This window comes from Erythrolamprus reginae, chromosome 2 (assembly GCF_031021105.1).
Source record: "Erythrolamprus reginae isolate rEryReg1 chromosome 2, rEryReg1.hap1, whole genome shotgun sequence".
In the NCBI taxonomy this organism is placed as follows: Eukaryota; Metazoa; Chordata; class Lepidosauria; order Squamata; family Dipsadidae; genus Erythrolamprus; species Erythrolamprus reginae.
The window spans coordinates 247,471,968-247,485,576 of NC_091951.1; the positions used below are offsets into that span (position 1 = coordinate 247,471,968).

The window sequence follows — 13,609 nt, forward strand, 5'->3', positions numbered from 1 at the left end:
ATGTTGCAGGTCATCTTTGTCCCTTTGGCTATCCCAAATAGTCACCCATGCAACAATCTGTGTTACGTAAATACTTTTCAACGGAAAAAAAAAGCCATTCTAATTATACCAGCTATCAAAATTGATATTTGCAACATTTCTCACTTTAACCTGCACTATTCTCTTTGGTTTTAGCTTATGTTTCAATTAGCAATCTCTATTTTTATGCCTTACAGAGTTTAGGATTACAATTTCTATTATCCTCAGCCAGCAGGGCTCCTACAGCATTGGAGATCTGACCATGGATTTAGACATTCATGCTTCTGCATTAATTTAAGAACCAGCAACCCTCAACCTTTTGGACACAGGGACTAGTTACATGGACAGATGTATTTCTGGGGACTGGAGGAAGCATAGTTTTTTGTGCTGCCTGTATCCTATGGATGCAGCTTCGCTTGTTTGCGCAATCTGGTTTCTGGCATGCAGACCGGTGCCAGTTCACAGACTGGTAGTTCCGGATCCTTATATTTGCTATATGTAATTCATCTGTTTATTCCATAAAGGTGGAATAAAGCTACACTTCTGTCTGGTAGGTTCCCATTTTCAATATCGGGTGATGCCCTTTGGTCTCTCTTCTGTCCCCAGGGCATTCACCAACCTCTTGAATGTGTGACAGAAGACCTCAGGACTCACTCGATCCACCTTCAGGCATACCTCAACGATATCATGATTCTCTCGAGGTTCCCCAAGCAGTCTCAGGCCAACCTTCTCATAATCAGATTGCTTCAAAATCACAGGTTCTCTGTAAATTTTCCTAAGAGCCATTTGGTGCCCACCACATCACTCCTGCATCTGGGCACCCTTATCAACACAGTGTCCTATCAAGTCTTCCTCTCACCAGACCGTCAAACCAGCATTGTGGACATTGTGGACATTGTGCATCTTCTACAACGCAGCCAGCATGTACCACTCTCCCTCCTGTCCCAGACCTTGGGGATGTTTGTCTTGTGTATCAACATGGTGCCCTGAGTGAGGCTTCACTCTCACCCACTGCAGTGGTATCTGCTGCCCTTCCAAAAGGCAAAGACCAGTCACACCAACAAACTGGTTGATCTGTCATGCAACGTACGTCGATCTCTAACATGGTGGGCATCTCCGGCCCTTCTGCAGGGTTTATTTCAGGGACCAGTAATGAGTCGCTGTCATGACAGATGCCAGCCTGCCAGAGTGGGGCGCACACACTTCCAACCAGATAGCTCAGGGTCATTGGACACCAGTAGACACCAATATCAATTATCTAGAGTTGAGGATGGTGTTACTTGCACTTCACTGTTTTTTCCATCTGGTCTTGGGCCACTCAGTACTCATCCTAATGGACAATGTGACTACCCATTCCCATATAAATAATCAAGGGGGCACAAGATATTACCGCCTGATGAAAGAGGTGGAGTCACTGATAACCTGGGTGGAACATCATCTTGAGTATCCCTGAAAGCAGAGCATACCTCAGGGATGCTGAACGTTAAAGAACACTGGGAGCGGAGGGCATCAATGCACTGCACGCCCCTTGGCCAAGGGACCTACTCTATGCCTCCCATCCCATCCCTCTCATCCCAAGGGTAGTGAGAAAGCTTCTGTCGGAGGGGGCAGAGCTGTTGTTGGTTGCACCATACTGGCCGCATCGCCCGTGGTTCTCCAACCTGATGAATCTCTCCATCTTCAATCCATGCATTCTGGATCATCAGATTTTCCTTAGCCAAGGGTCCATTCTACAACCAGGCCCTCAATGGTGGCACCTCACTTTTGGCACGGTGAGGGGAATTGACTGAAGACAGAATCCTTACCTGACAATGTAATTGCCACAATTCAAGCTTCACGGCACTCTTCGACCACCAGGATATACAATGCCACCTGGTCTGCTGATTGTGACTTCTGTTCTCACAATTAATTTGACCCTTTACTTGCTTCTCTCAAGCAAATATTGGCAGTCCTTCAAGCAGTCCTTCAAGCAGGGTTTGATAATGGACTGGCGTCTAACACCCTCTGCAGGCACATTGCTGCCTTGTCTGCTTTGCGCCTGGACAATTTAAGATCCCTGTATCACCATCCATGCATTCAGATCATCAATCGTTATCCTACATGAGACTTACCGCTGTGCTTCAGGCATTCACTGGCCCTCCGTTCAAACCTCTTAGGTCCGTATCCTTCCGTTTTCTTCCCTTCAAGATGGCATTTCTCATCACCATCACGTCGGCCAGAAGATTATCAGAGCTTTCAGCATTCTCAGTCCATCAAGACTTGTGCTCTTTCCACCAGGACAGAATTGTTTATGGTTTGACTCAGCCTTCCTTCCAAAGGTCAACACCTTCTTTCACAGGGAATAGGAGATCATTCTGCCTGAATTCTGTACCAATGCATCACACCATCTTGACCACTGTTGGCACAAATTGGATGTGCGTAGAGCTCTCAAACTTTACATCCATCAGACACAGTCCTTTAGGAAGTCTCAGGCCCTGTTTCTCTCCTTCCTTCCTGCATCTGAAGGTCAGAAGTTATCTTCTCAGATGATCAGCCACTTGAGGCCCTACATAGCAGAGGCTTATCATTCTCAGTCACATCCAGTTCCTGTGGGGATCACTGCCCACTCCATGCAGAGTACACCATCTTGGCAGCAAGGGCGACGCAAGCCTTGGTGGAAGACATATGTTATGCTGCTACATTATCTTCGCCATCAACGTTTATCCAACATTATCGTCTCAATTCCTTTCTGACAGCGGAGACAGCTTTTGGAACAAGAGTACTGCAACATGTTTGTGGTTCTCCTGCTCCGCTGGTCCAGCCTTCTCCCTCACTGTCTGATTAAGCTTGGGTATATCCCACATTAGACTCTCCTTAGCAGCGCATTGGAATAGTACCATTGACTTACCTGAATGGTCTTATTGATGCAGATGCACTGCTTGGAGAGTCCAAACACACCCGGCCATTGTTGGGCCAGGGTCAGAGTTTCCAACTGGTTTGGGCTTTCTTATTGACTTTTCTTCTACCCTTTCATTTAAAACTGATCTTCTAGGGAGATAGAGGGTGCTATCTGATTGAATATTCAAATACTTAAAACTCTGTCCCTAGCAACAGACTGGAGTTGAAGCCATGTTGAACTCTCAACACAGCACATCGAGAAGACCATTGAATGAAGGGTTTGAATGAACTGATAGGTTCATTTCTCCTTCTGCCTTTGACCTGCTGGAAAAAGAACACTAGAAAGAAAAAGGAGCAGCCAAGGAATTGCTAGAAGCTTTTGTCCAGGGAATAACCAATCAAAGGCAGGAGCTTTCCTAATGTATTTCCAAAATAAAATCTGATTAGCTTCTTTTAGGCTACAACTACCTTAATTTGTCATATTAGTACAATACAAGTGAAAAATATAAGAGCAAAAGGAAGGGAACCCAGTGAATTGTTTTTCCCTGCTTCATTCCGTAAGAAACTCCTGCTGAATATACTATATTTAACCTACCTTCCACTGAAGCCAGACAGGTGCCCCTCCAAACTGCAGCTTGGGTAGGCAGGCAGGATTATGCTATACTGCCAGCCCTTTGAGACAGGTTTAAAATAAGAGAAAATGGGTGCCTATGAGTCTCAGAATGTACTTTAATGCAGTATTGTATCAGCATTTTGAAAACTGGTCAAGGCCCTCCTCTTCAACTCATAACAAATATAATTTTTAGGTTTAGCCATTTATAGGAATAGCTGTAGGCAAAAATAAAAATGTCACCCTTGGACTATTAAGTACTACAGTTATAAGATTATTCAAATAAGAATACTGAATACAAAATAATTACATATAGACAAATATTCGGAATGTATATACAACAATATATATAAGCTACTGTATAAAAATACTGTTTACCCCATCCCCCTCCTACTTTTCTTTTTTGTATTCCCATCCCCCCTTTCCCTGTTTTTTTATATAACCTAATAAAGTATATTTTTTAAAAAAATAATAATAAATAAATAAAAATGAAACAAGCAATAATTATTTTTAAATTATTTCACATCTCTATGGCCATAAATTTCAAGGTAACTTGATCACTGACAGACTGGCAGATCCCAATTATGCTTGCTGTCCACTCATGGCCTATAAAGCCTGATAAACTAAGGGCAGAATTGTCAATAAACAAACTTTAGGGTTGATAGTATTTACTAATCCTTGGGACTCCAACGTCTTATCAGAAAATGGGTAGACTGACCTGTGAAACAGAGGTTATTTGGTGATAGAGACACTGATATATTAAACTATTTGCTTTCCCCAGTCCTGGATTTAGCCATAAATCCAGTATTTACCCATTTGTCTGTCACACTTCCTGGCTCAAGTCAGACATTCATTAGCTCTTCATGATCCCATGCTGCGTTCACCAACTCATCATGGCTTATTTGATGATCTATGTCTGGAGAGCCTGTGACATCTGCTCTACTCTTTGGAAAAGTGCAGATTTAACTCTCAGGGTGGAACTGCCATATAAATGTGACTGTGGAGGCGTTTCTACTTCAAAACCCCAGCAGTTAGTCTAAACACCATCCTAATCCTATAACTATTCTAAATACTTTCTCTTTTTCAGACATACTTCACACCAGAGAACATAAAACTTGCTCTATTTTCATCTGCCCATTTAGACACACTAAGAGGTATTAAAAACAAGAATATGGAGTTAATTCTGTCTTAAAATCCTCTTATATAAGCTAACTGCTCGATGCTATTAAAATGTCTTACTTATATCTTATACAAAACAGCAAGCAAGGGAAAATTTACTCTAGATTTACATTAATGTCAACAGTGAATAAAGTTTTGCTTCTCTGCTTCCATTATGATACTCCTAACTGACTTTACACATTAAATGTAAATCACTTTGAGAAAAGAACCCTAGTCCTTCCTTCATTTAGTACAATAGTATATTAACTGGGATAAAATAGAACCATGTATTTTTTTCAACTTATTAACTGAGGAGCTGAAATAAAAATTTCTAAATACAGTGGTACCTCATCTTACGAACGCCTCTTCTAACGAACTTTTCAAGATACGAACCTGGTGTTTAAGATTTTTTTGCCTCTTCTTCCGAACTATTTTCACCTTACGAACCCAAGCAGCTGCTGCTGGGATGAAGGGGTTTCTCCCCCCCCTCTTTTGAAAAAAGAAAAGGGAGGGGCAGCTTGGAGGAGTAAAGATTTTGCATGCTTGCAAAGGCACTGAAACGGTGTCTTTTTAAGAAAGAAAAGGGAGGGGCAGCTTGGAGGAGTAAAGGTTTTGCATGCTTGCAAAGGCACTCAAACAGTGTCTTTTGAAGAAAGAAAAGGGAGGGGCGCCCCCCTTGCCTTTCTTCCTTCCCACTCACCCTTTAGCCTAGCCTTGCTTCTTCCACCCGCCCCCTTTAGCTGCTCCTCCTTGCCTTCTGTTCACCTCCCTTCTAAAGTTTGGGATTTTCCTGAAGGATTTGCACGCATTATTTGCTTTTACATTGATTCCTATGGGAAACATTGTTTCATCTTACGAACTTTTCACCTTACAAACCTCCTCCTGGAACCAATTAAGTTCGTATGATGAGGTACCACTGTAGCTGATTACAGTGTTGCCACTACATGGAATTTGAAAATTATTGGTAGAAATAATATAAAGCAGTGTCACCAGTTCATTCCTCACAAAAATGTAACCAACATATTACTGCTGTTACTTACTGGATAATTGAGTAACCAAGAAATACATCATACACAACTATTTGATAGAGTGGTCATGAAGGCCTTGGAAAAGATACTTAGATATTATGATGTGTCTATACTTATAAATAATTGTAAGTTCAGATGGTGCAATTAATTATTACATTTATAGAAGCCAAAACTGGACTTTGAAGAATATAAGAAGTTTGGATACTTCAGCTCTAGTGCTAAAGGATTTTTGAGATTAAGGACACCCAAACAAACAAAAACAGGTAACAAATCCCAGTTCAGCACTATTCTCTAAAATAATCTAGAGAGTAATTAATGTGCTTTACCAGCTGCACTGAACTGAAAAATACTTCAGTCTAAGAGCTATAGCTGAAAGCTTAAAAAAAAAACCCTAGAGAATAAGATGAGCTTTGCTGGGAATAAAAAACAATTGCCCTTAACAAAAGGGATGTTAAAAAAAAGAAAAGAAAATAGTCGTTGATTGCTTACCTGAACGCCTCTTCTCACGTGGGTTGCTCGCTGTCCAATCCGTCGAGGACCGAGCCTAGTCTTTAAAAAGCCTGCTGGATCCGCCCCTTCCCCAGAATTCGCGAATCCGTAGATTTAGGCTAAAGTGTGGTGGTTCAATAGTGTTCAACTCTCATGATAGGAAAGGATATAGGTTAAAGGAATAACCATAGTTAGAAAGGAAAAAAACAGGGAGGGAAGTGACTGCTGTACCTGCCCATCGTACAAGAAGAGGCGTTCAGGTAAGCAATCAACACCTATTCTCTGTACTGAGAGAGCGGGTCCAGCAGTCACGTGGGACATACCCAATAGATGAGTCCCTAGGGAGGAATTAGTTCGCTATCGTGAGAGAAAACAGATTGGAGGACTCTTCTGCCAAAGGCAGCATCCGCTGAAGCATAAGAGTCAATTTTGTAATGCCTTATGAAAGAGTTTGGAGAGGCCCAAGTGGCTGCTTTTCAGACTTCCTCCAATGGAGCTTGAGTTGCCCATGTGGCAGATGTGGCTGCACCTCTTGTGGAGTGTGCCATGATACTTCTAGGTATGCTGAGGGAAGCTGACTCATAGGCCTTTGAGATAGTCCCTCAGATCCAACGACCTATTACGGTTGAGGATACCTTGGATCCCAGGGATCTGGGATGGTAGGCCACGAATAGGGCTTCAGACCTTCGAATGGATCTCGTCTGTTGGATATAGATTTTCAGCGCTCTGGTGAGATCTAAGGTGTGCCATCTGACTGCAAGATGATGGTTCTGGTTGGAACAAAAGGAAGGCAACACAATGTCCTGGGATCTGTGGAACATGGAACTGATCTTGGGTAGAAAGGTGGGGTCCAGGCACAGGACTACTTTGTCTGAATGGAACTGGCATAGATCCTGCCAAATGGAAAGGTCTGCCAATTTTGAGATGTGTCGGGCAGATGTTATCGCCACCAGGAATGCTACCTTGTAAGATAGGTACCTGAAGGATGCTGATCTTAGGGGTTCGTATGGTGCCTGAGTGAGGGAATGGAGAACCCGCGGTAAGTCCCAGGAAGGGACTTACCGCGGAAGGCCTGAGGATCGAAATACCTCTTAGAAATTCTTGAATTTCCGGAAAGGAGTGGAGTGGTTGTCTGCAAGGCCCTGCTAGGACCAAAGATAAAGCAGCCAGATGACGTCAGATGGTGCTGGATGAGAGGCCTTGATGGAACCCCTTCATGAGGAAGGTTACGATCTTGTGAATGGGAATGCACAGGGGGGATAGATCCTCCTGTGAGCACCATTGGTGAAACTTGGACCAGGTATGGTCGTAGATCCTGTTGGTGGAAACTCTTCTGGCTTTTAGGATTATTTCTACAGTGTCTTGGTCGTAGCCTCGCAGATCTAAGTCGCGCCGGATAATAGCCAAGCGGTGAGGTGGAACCACTCCAAATCTGGATAGTGAGAGGCCCCCTGCTGTAACATATCCTCCGAAATGGGGAGTTGCCAGGGGTCCTGGATGGATAGACATTGTAGGTCCGTGAACCAGAGCCGGCGTGGCCAGTGAGGGGCTATCAGAATCACCGGGGCCTTCTTGAGGATGATCTTGTGGATCACATCTGGGAGAATTGGAATTGGAGGGAAGGCGTAAAGCAGCCCTCGAGGTCAAGGGATTCTGAGTGCATTTGTCTCCTCCGCTCCCGAGGATGGGAACCTGGAGTAGAATCAAGGGAGTTGAGCATTGGATGGGGTCGTAAATAGGTCTAGTGATGGGTGACCAAATCTGAGGCAGGTTTGCTGAAACAGAGCCGGATGAAGGCTCCACTCTCCTGGATCTAGAGTCGACCGGTAAAGCCAATCCACCTGCACATTGAGAACTTCCAATATGTGGTCGGTCCCTAATAACTATAGATGTCTCTCTGCCCAGAGACCTAGTTTCAGGGCTTCCCTCATCAGGGCCTTGGACCTGGTTCCCCCTTGTCTGCAAATATGACTCTTTGTAGCTATATTGTCTGTGAGAATCAGGATGTGATGATTGATAATGTGTGGTTTGAATTGTTTGAGGGCCAAAGACACTGCTCTAAATTCCAGCCAGTTGATAGGTCTGGAAGCCTCCTCCGCTGATTATGTGCCTTGGGCTATCAAGCCCTGAGCATGAGATCCCCAGCCCGTTAAGCTGGCATCCGTGGTAATGGTAAATTGATCTGGACACATGAATGGGGATCCCTCATCCAGAGCGGGGGAGGTCTACCACGTAAGGGACGTCGAAATGGTTGAGTTTTGATGGCCTTCTTGTTGGTGAGCTCCAAATCTTTCTTTTTGTCAGCGGTTTCAGTGAGGTTGCCAAATAGAAGGTCACGCTTCAGAGGATCCATGGCAAGCTGCCATTTTTGCCTCACTCCTGGCTGCCAACACCGCAGCCATAGAAGTCTTCTGGCTGTCGTTGAGGCCACGACTGAACTTGCTGCAAATCTTGATGACTGCAAGGTAGCATCAGCTACATATTGGGCCGCTGCAAAGACTTTATTGAAATCCTGTTGGCCCTGTAGATCATCAGGGGGAATATGCTGCTGGAGCTGTTGAAGCCATAAAAGAATAGCTTTAGAAAGATGCTGCTGCTGCACTCTTAATAGCCTAGGTATCCACGCAAACCAAGGAAAGCTTTAATTGAAATACAATAGCAAATTTTACTTATCTGAATAGAAAGAAGACAAAGGGAAGGTGTTTTCATAGAGGAACGAGCCACCACAAGTCCTGCTGGATCACAGGACCGAGCGAATTCTGGGGAAGGGGCAGATCCAGCAGGCTTTTTAAAGACTAGGCTTGGTCCTCGATGGATTGGACAGCAAGCAACCCACATGACTGCTGGACCCGCTTTCTCAGTATGGAGAAAAACTTCTTTGTGTGCCAAAATATAATCGTTAAATCAAATTAAGAACAAAGTAGTGCTAGGAAAATAAAAACAAAGTCAAAGTCACAAGGCTTAGTTACATAGAAATAATAACCATTGGTATAAATTCTGAACCCCGCAATGGCCACAGAGGTATCATATTCAGAGCCCTTTATGAATGCCAGAAGTAGCTGGGCACAATATGCCTGTGTTTCTATCTTGAGTCATGCAGTGCATGTATTATAAAACATGGTTTGTAAACCAGAATATCTATGTTTTTGTACAGTCCACCAATACTATGTTATGGCTTGATTCAAAGTATGAACCCAGTACCAAACCTACCAAGTATTGTAAAAATTCTGTGGATGCCATTAAATGGAAATCTTGACTGTTCTTTGTAGCCTAGCAACTGTGAGCCAGATCTACAATGAACATTGTGGTGATATGATTGTTTATGAATAAACATGAACCGAGTAATCTCCATAACAAGTTCATACGATGGCAGAGCTGCTTCTGTGTTATTATTAGAGGGCTCAGGTTATAAGACACCTCGGGAAATTAAACATACAATTGAAACTCAATGGCTGAAAAAAAATGGATTATCTTTATTTAGTCAATACTGTAATTTTCTTTAAACCCTGATCAATGCAATTGGAATATTAAGAGACTACTTAAAATGCAGTTATTGTTTAGATTCATCATGTCACTGGGAAGACGTGATCGTGATAGAATCAAAAGTAGCGAAAATCAAATGACTGCATTTTTCTTTTTCATCCTTGAAGACTCTTTTTAATGCTTTCTGTGATTTTTTGTAAATTTGATTAGCTATGAACCAAGAGTCAGTAATGTTGAGAAAGGAAAGCTACAATTATGAATCTTGCTCTGTTGCAACCTTGGCAAATAGTGTTCTGATGGAGACTTGTGGTAGATGAAACTGCAATAAAGAAAGTGAATTAAGTATCGTACAGATAGTCCTTGACTTATGACCACAATTGAGCCCAAAATGTATGTTGTTAAGTGAGACATTCGCTAAGTGGTTTTTGCTCAATTTTACGACATTTCTTGACACAGTTTATTTATTTATTTATTTATTTATTTAATTAGTTGGACTTGTATGCCGCCCCTCTCCGAAGACTCGTTGATATGTGAATCACTGCAGTTGATAAATTAGTAATCCGATTGTTAAGTCAATCTTGCTTCCCCATTGACTTTGCTTGTGAGAAGGTCACAAAAGGGATCACATGACCTCGGGACACAGCAATTGTCACAAATAGGATTCAGTAGTCAAACATCTAAATTTTGATCATGGGGATGCTGCAAAGGTTGTAACTGTGGCATCCTAAGTCACATTTTTAAGTGCCGTTGTGACTTTGAATGGTCACTAAGCAAGATGTTGTAAGTCGAGGACTATTTGTACTGGCTTCCTGGGTCATCCAACTGATCTGAGACCCTGACAAGAAGGCTGGCTGTTCAGTTACAAAATTAAACAGCACAATAGATGTGTAGCAGTATTACTAATAATGTGGGCTATGCCTACACTCGCATATGCAATATTAACCCAATATGTAACAGGACCTTTTCAAAAATAGAGTAAATGTTAATTACGCAGGATGGATTTTTAATTTAGAAGCCCAACATTGGCTGTAACGGCAGCCACTTCAGTATAATTATCAGCATTCTCACTAGACCCCCATGTCAACATTTCATTAAATGTCATTGATCTACTTTAACACAGACAAGCTTTTGCCAATCTGGTGCTCTCTGGATGGCTATTCTGGAAGGAGGCAATAATAAAGCAATTCTATTCTGCTGCCAAGAAAACTACACGGGCTCATGAGGACACCCGGAACTGAACGTGATTCAAAGAAGACTTGTCTTTTAGAAAATTAACAGATATTGAAGTGGATAACCACATGGAATTATCCATTAGAAAAGATTAAGCAATTATTTTCATCTAGCATCCCTTCCTCCACTCCCCATACCTTGAATATGCATTAGTGAATCATGACAAATTTAATGCATCAGAGTTATCGGTGTTGGTCAATTATCACAATACATCCACAGAAACCACCACAATCTCAACAGGAGTTTGTGTTCCAAATAGGAAGTAGACTAGATCCACTAAGTAGGGAGACTGGGATTGATAAAACTGCTGAAACAGAAAGCGGAGGAGGAAGCATTGTGTGGGATATGAGATCTTGGGGAGTGTTTTTCCTTAGAGATCAACATTACTCTCATTCTCCAAGTATATTAACATCAGGTGCCATTGGGACATATTATTTTCAGTGTTCAGTGAGTCCTGTCTTGGGGACAGAACTCCCTCTCTATATAAACGATTGCCCCACAATATGCTAGCATTGAGAGAACATACTGTACACATATTGGACTGCAAAGGAACTTTTTGGTAACTTGCTTATTCCCCTTTCCTTCATTTGTTGTTCTGTCGGGCTCTCTGGTAGAATCCTCCCAAAAATTCACAGGTACAAATTTTAGACACACACACCTTTGAAAATTCAAAACAATGTTCTTTATAATGAAAATTCACTTAAACCAAGCCCTCTTTTGGTATAGCAAAGAGCACTCGTCTCCAAACAAACTGGTAATTTGTACAAGTCCCTTATCAGTTCTGTGATACTTAGCTTGCAGCTGTGAGGCAATTCACAGTCCTTCTTCTTCCACAAAGTGACACACACTTTGCTCTGGTTTAGTTTCAAAGCAGGGGGGGAAATCAGCACACAAAAAGTCAAAGTCAGTAAAGCAATCATGAAACACAACAATCAGATAATCCTCCACAATGGCCAAACCCACAGGCTGCTATTTATCACTAATTACCACAGCCCCACCCAACCACAGGTGGCCTCATTTTCTTTGATAATAATCTCTCAGTTGTTGTTGCCTATGCATCGTTCTCCGCATGCGTAGTTGTATCATTAACTCTTGTTCTGAATCCAAGGAGGAGCTAAATTATTGATCTCCTTCTGAGCTGTCTGCCCCACTCTCCTCCTCCCTGTCACTCATGTCTTCTTGGTCAGACGAGCCTTCATCAGCAGATTCCACCAGGGGCAAAACAGGCCTGCAGCATGTGGATGTCTCCCCCACATCCACAGTCCATGGGGCAGGAGCAGAGCCAGAGCTAACCACAACAATTTGTATAATGGTTTGTCTATTTCAAGGGAATACATACCCATTGCTTTCCCTCCTTACCTGCCTATGTAGTCTGTCTTACCTACTGCACTTCACAAGGTCCTTCTCTCTAAGTAGAGTATACTCTACAAATTGAGGAAAGGAAGGAGCTGCTTAAAAACATCAATAAAATGATTATGCAAATTCATATAGCGCACATAAATAAATTTTAGGGCTTACATAATGCATTGGACCTCAAATTAAGTATTCAAACTTTGTGCATCAGTTATCAAATCTATGAGATCACTTTATAAATGCATATTGGGTAAAGCCATGTAATTGGGAAAAGTGAATAAATCAAGTTGAGTAAATCAGAGTTCTAATAGCTCTATGAACATTCAGAATACAAAGCTGGGTCCACAGAAGGAATTTCCATATATGAGGTGTAAATGTGCTATGAAAGGAAGGAAATGCTTAGAAAGTGCAAGGAAGGAACACCATTCAACACAATGCTCCTTTCTCTGATTTCCCACCTCAGCAGTTTTTTATCAATGACAGATTTGCACTAAAAAGGATCACGTCTTCTGAGATGGCAGTGATTTCGATTATCAGAAATATTCATATTGTGCCCAGGTTGGTCATGCTCCATTCTGAAATACAGAGCAGATACTTCTTCTCAGGCAGACTGCAAATATTCTCCATACATAAATTCAAGAGGGAGGGAGACAAGTTCACAATCTTATAAAGTCAGATTATCTCAACTCCTTCTGCTAGATACAGATAAAGGCTTCTTTTAAAGCAGTGTTTCTCAAATAGTGGGGCGGGGCCCCCTGGGGATGTTTGTAGTGATGCCAGGGAGGGCGCGTGATTCCAGGGAACATGCTTTTTGGCTGCAGGGAGTAGGGTTTTTTTGCAATAGCACACAGTACACAGAGCAGGAGATATGAAATGTATATACAGTAATACCTCATGATACGAACTTAATTGGTGCAAGGAGGAGGTTCGTATGATGAAAGGTTCGTAAGACGAAACATTGTTTCCCATAGGAAACAATGTAAAGTCAATTAATCCGTGCAACCAAAAACCCCCCGCAAAAAAACGGCTTTCGGCGACTGCTGGGAAGCCGCGCGGCTGTTTTAAAAGGTGACAGCCGGCCTGGGGGGCTTCCCAGCACCCCCCCGAACTCGGGGTTTGGAGGTGCTGGGAAGCCCCCCAGGCCGGCTGCGACCTTTTAAAACAGCCGGGCCGCTTCCCAGCTGTCTCCTGAAGCCGAACGCCAAAGCCGAACTTCCGCATTCGGCTTCGGGAGACAGCTGGGAAGCGTCGTGGCTGTTTTAAAAGGTGACAGTCGGGCTGGGGGGCTTCCCAGCAACCTCCCGAACCAAACCCGGGGTTCAGAAAAATTTTGCCTCTTCTTACGAACTTTGTTCGAGTTACG

The 13,609-nt window shown here is 42.8% G+C and overlaps 1 protein-coding gene across 4 annotated transcripts in view; it reads right to left on the reverse strand.

Annotated features, from left to right (window-relative positions):
• PLPPR1 (phospholipid phosphatase related 1) overlaps nucleotides 1-13,609 on the reverse strand; it is a 217,719-nt gene that overhangs the window by 118,636 nt on the left and 85,474 nt on the right. The window contains exon 1 of one of the 4 annotated variants that reach the window (XM_070742410.1): nucleotides 5,057-5,323. The exons of 1 other annotated variant lie outside the window; for it this stretch is intronic. The gene's annotated coding sequence lies outside the window, so the exon portion shown is untranslated. Of the gene's footprint in view, nucleotides 1-3,490; nucleotides 3,561-4,317; nucleotides 4,414-5,056; nucleotides 5,324-13,609 lie in introns of those variants that run through there. 2 more of the 4 variants (XM_070742412.1, XM_070742411.1) reach the window with 2 other exon arrangements.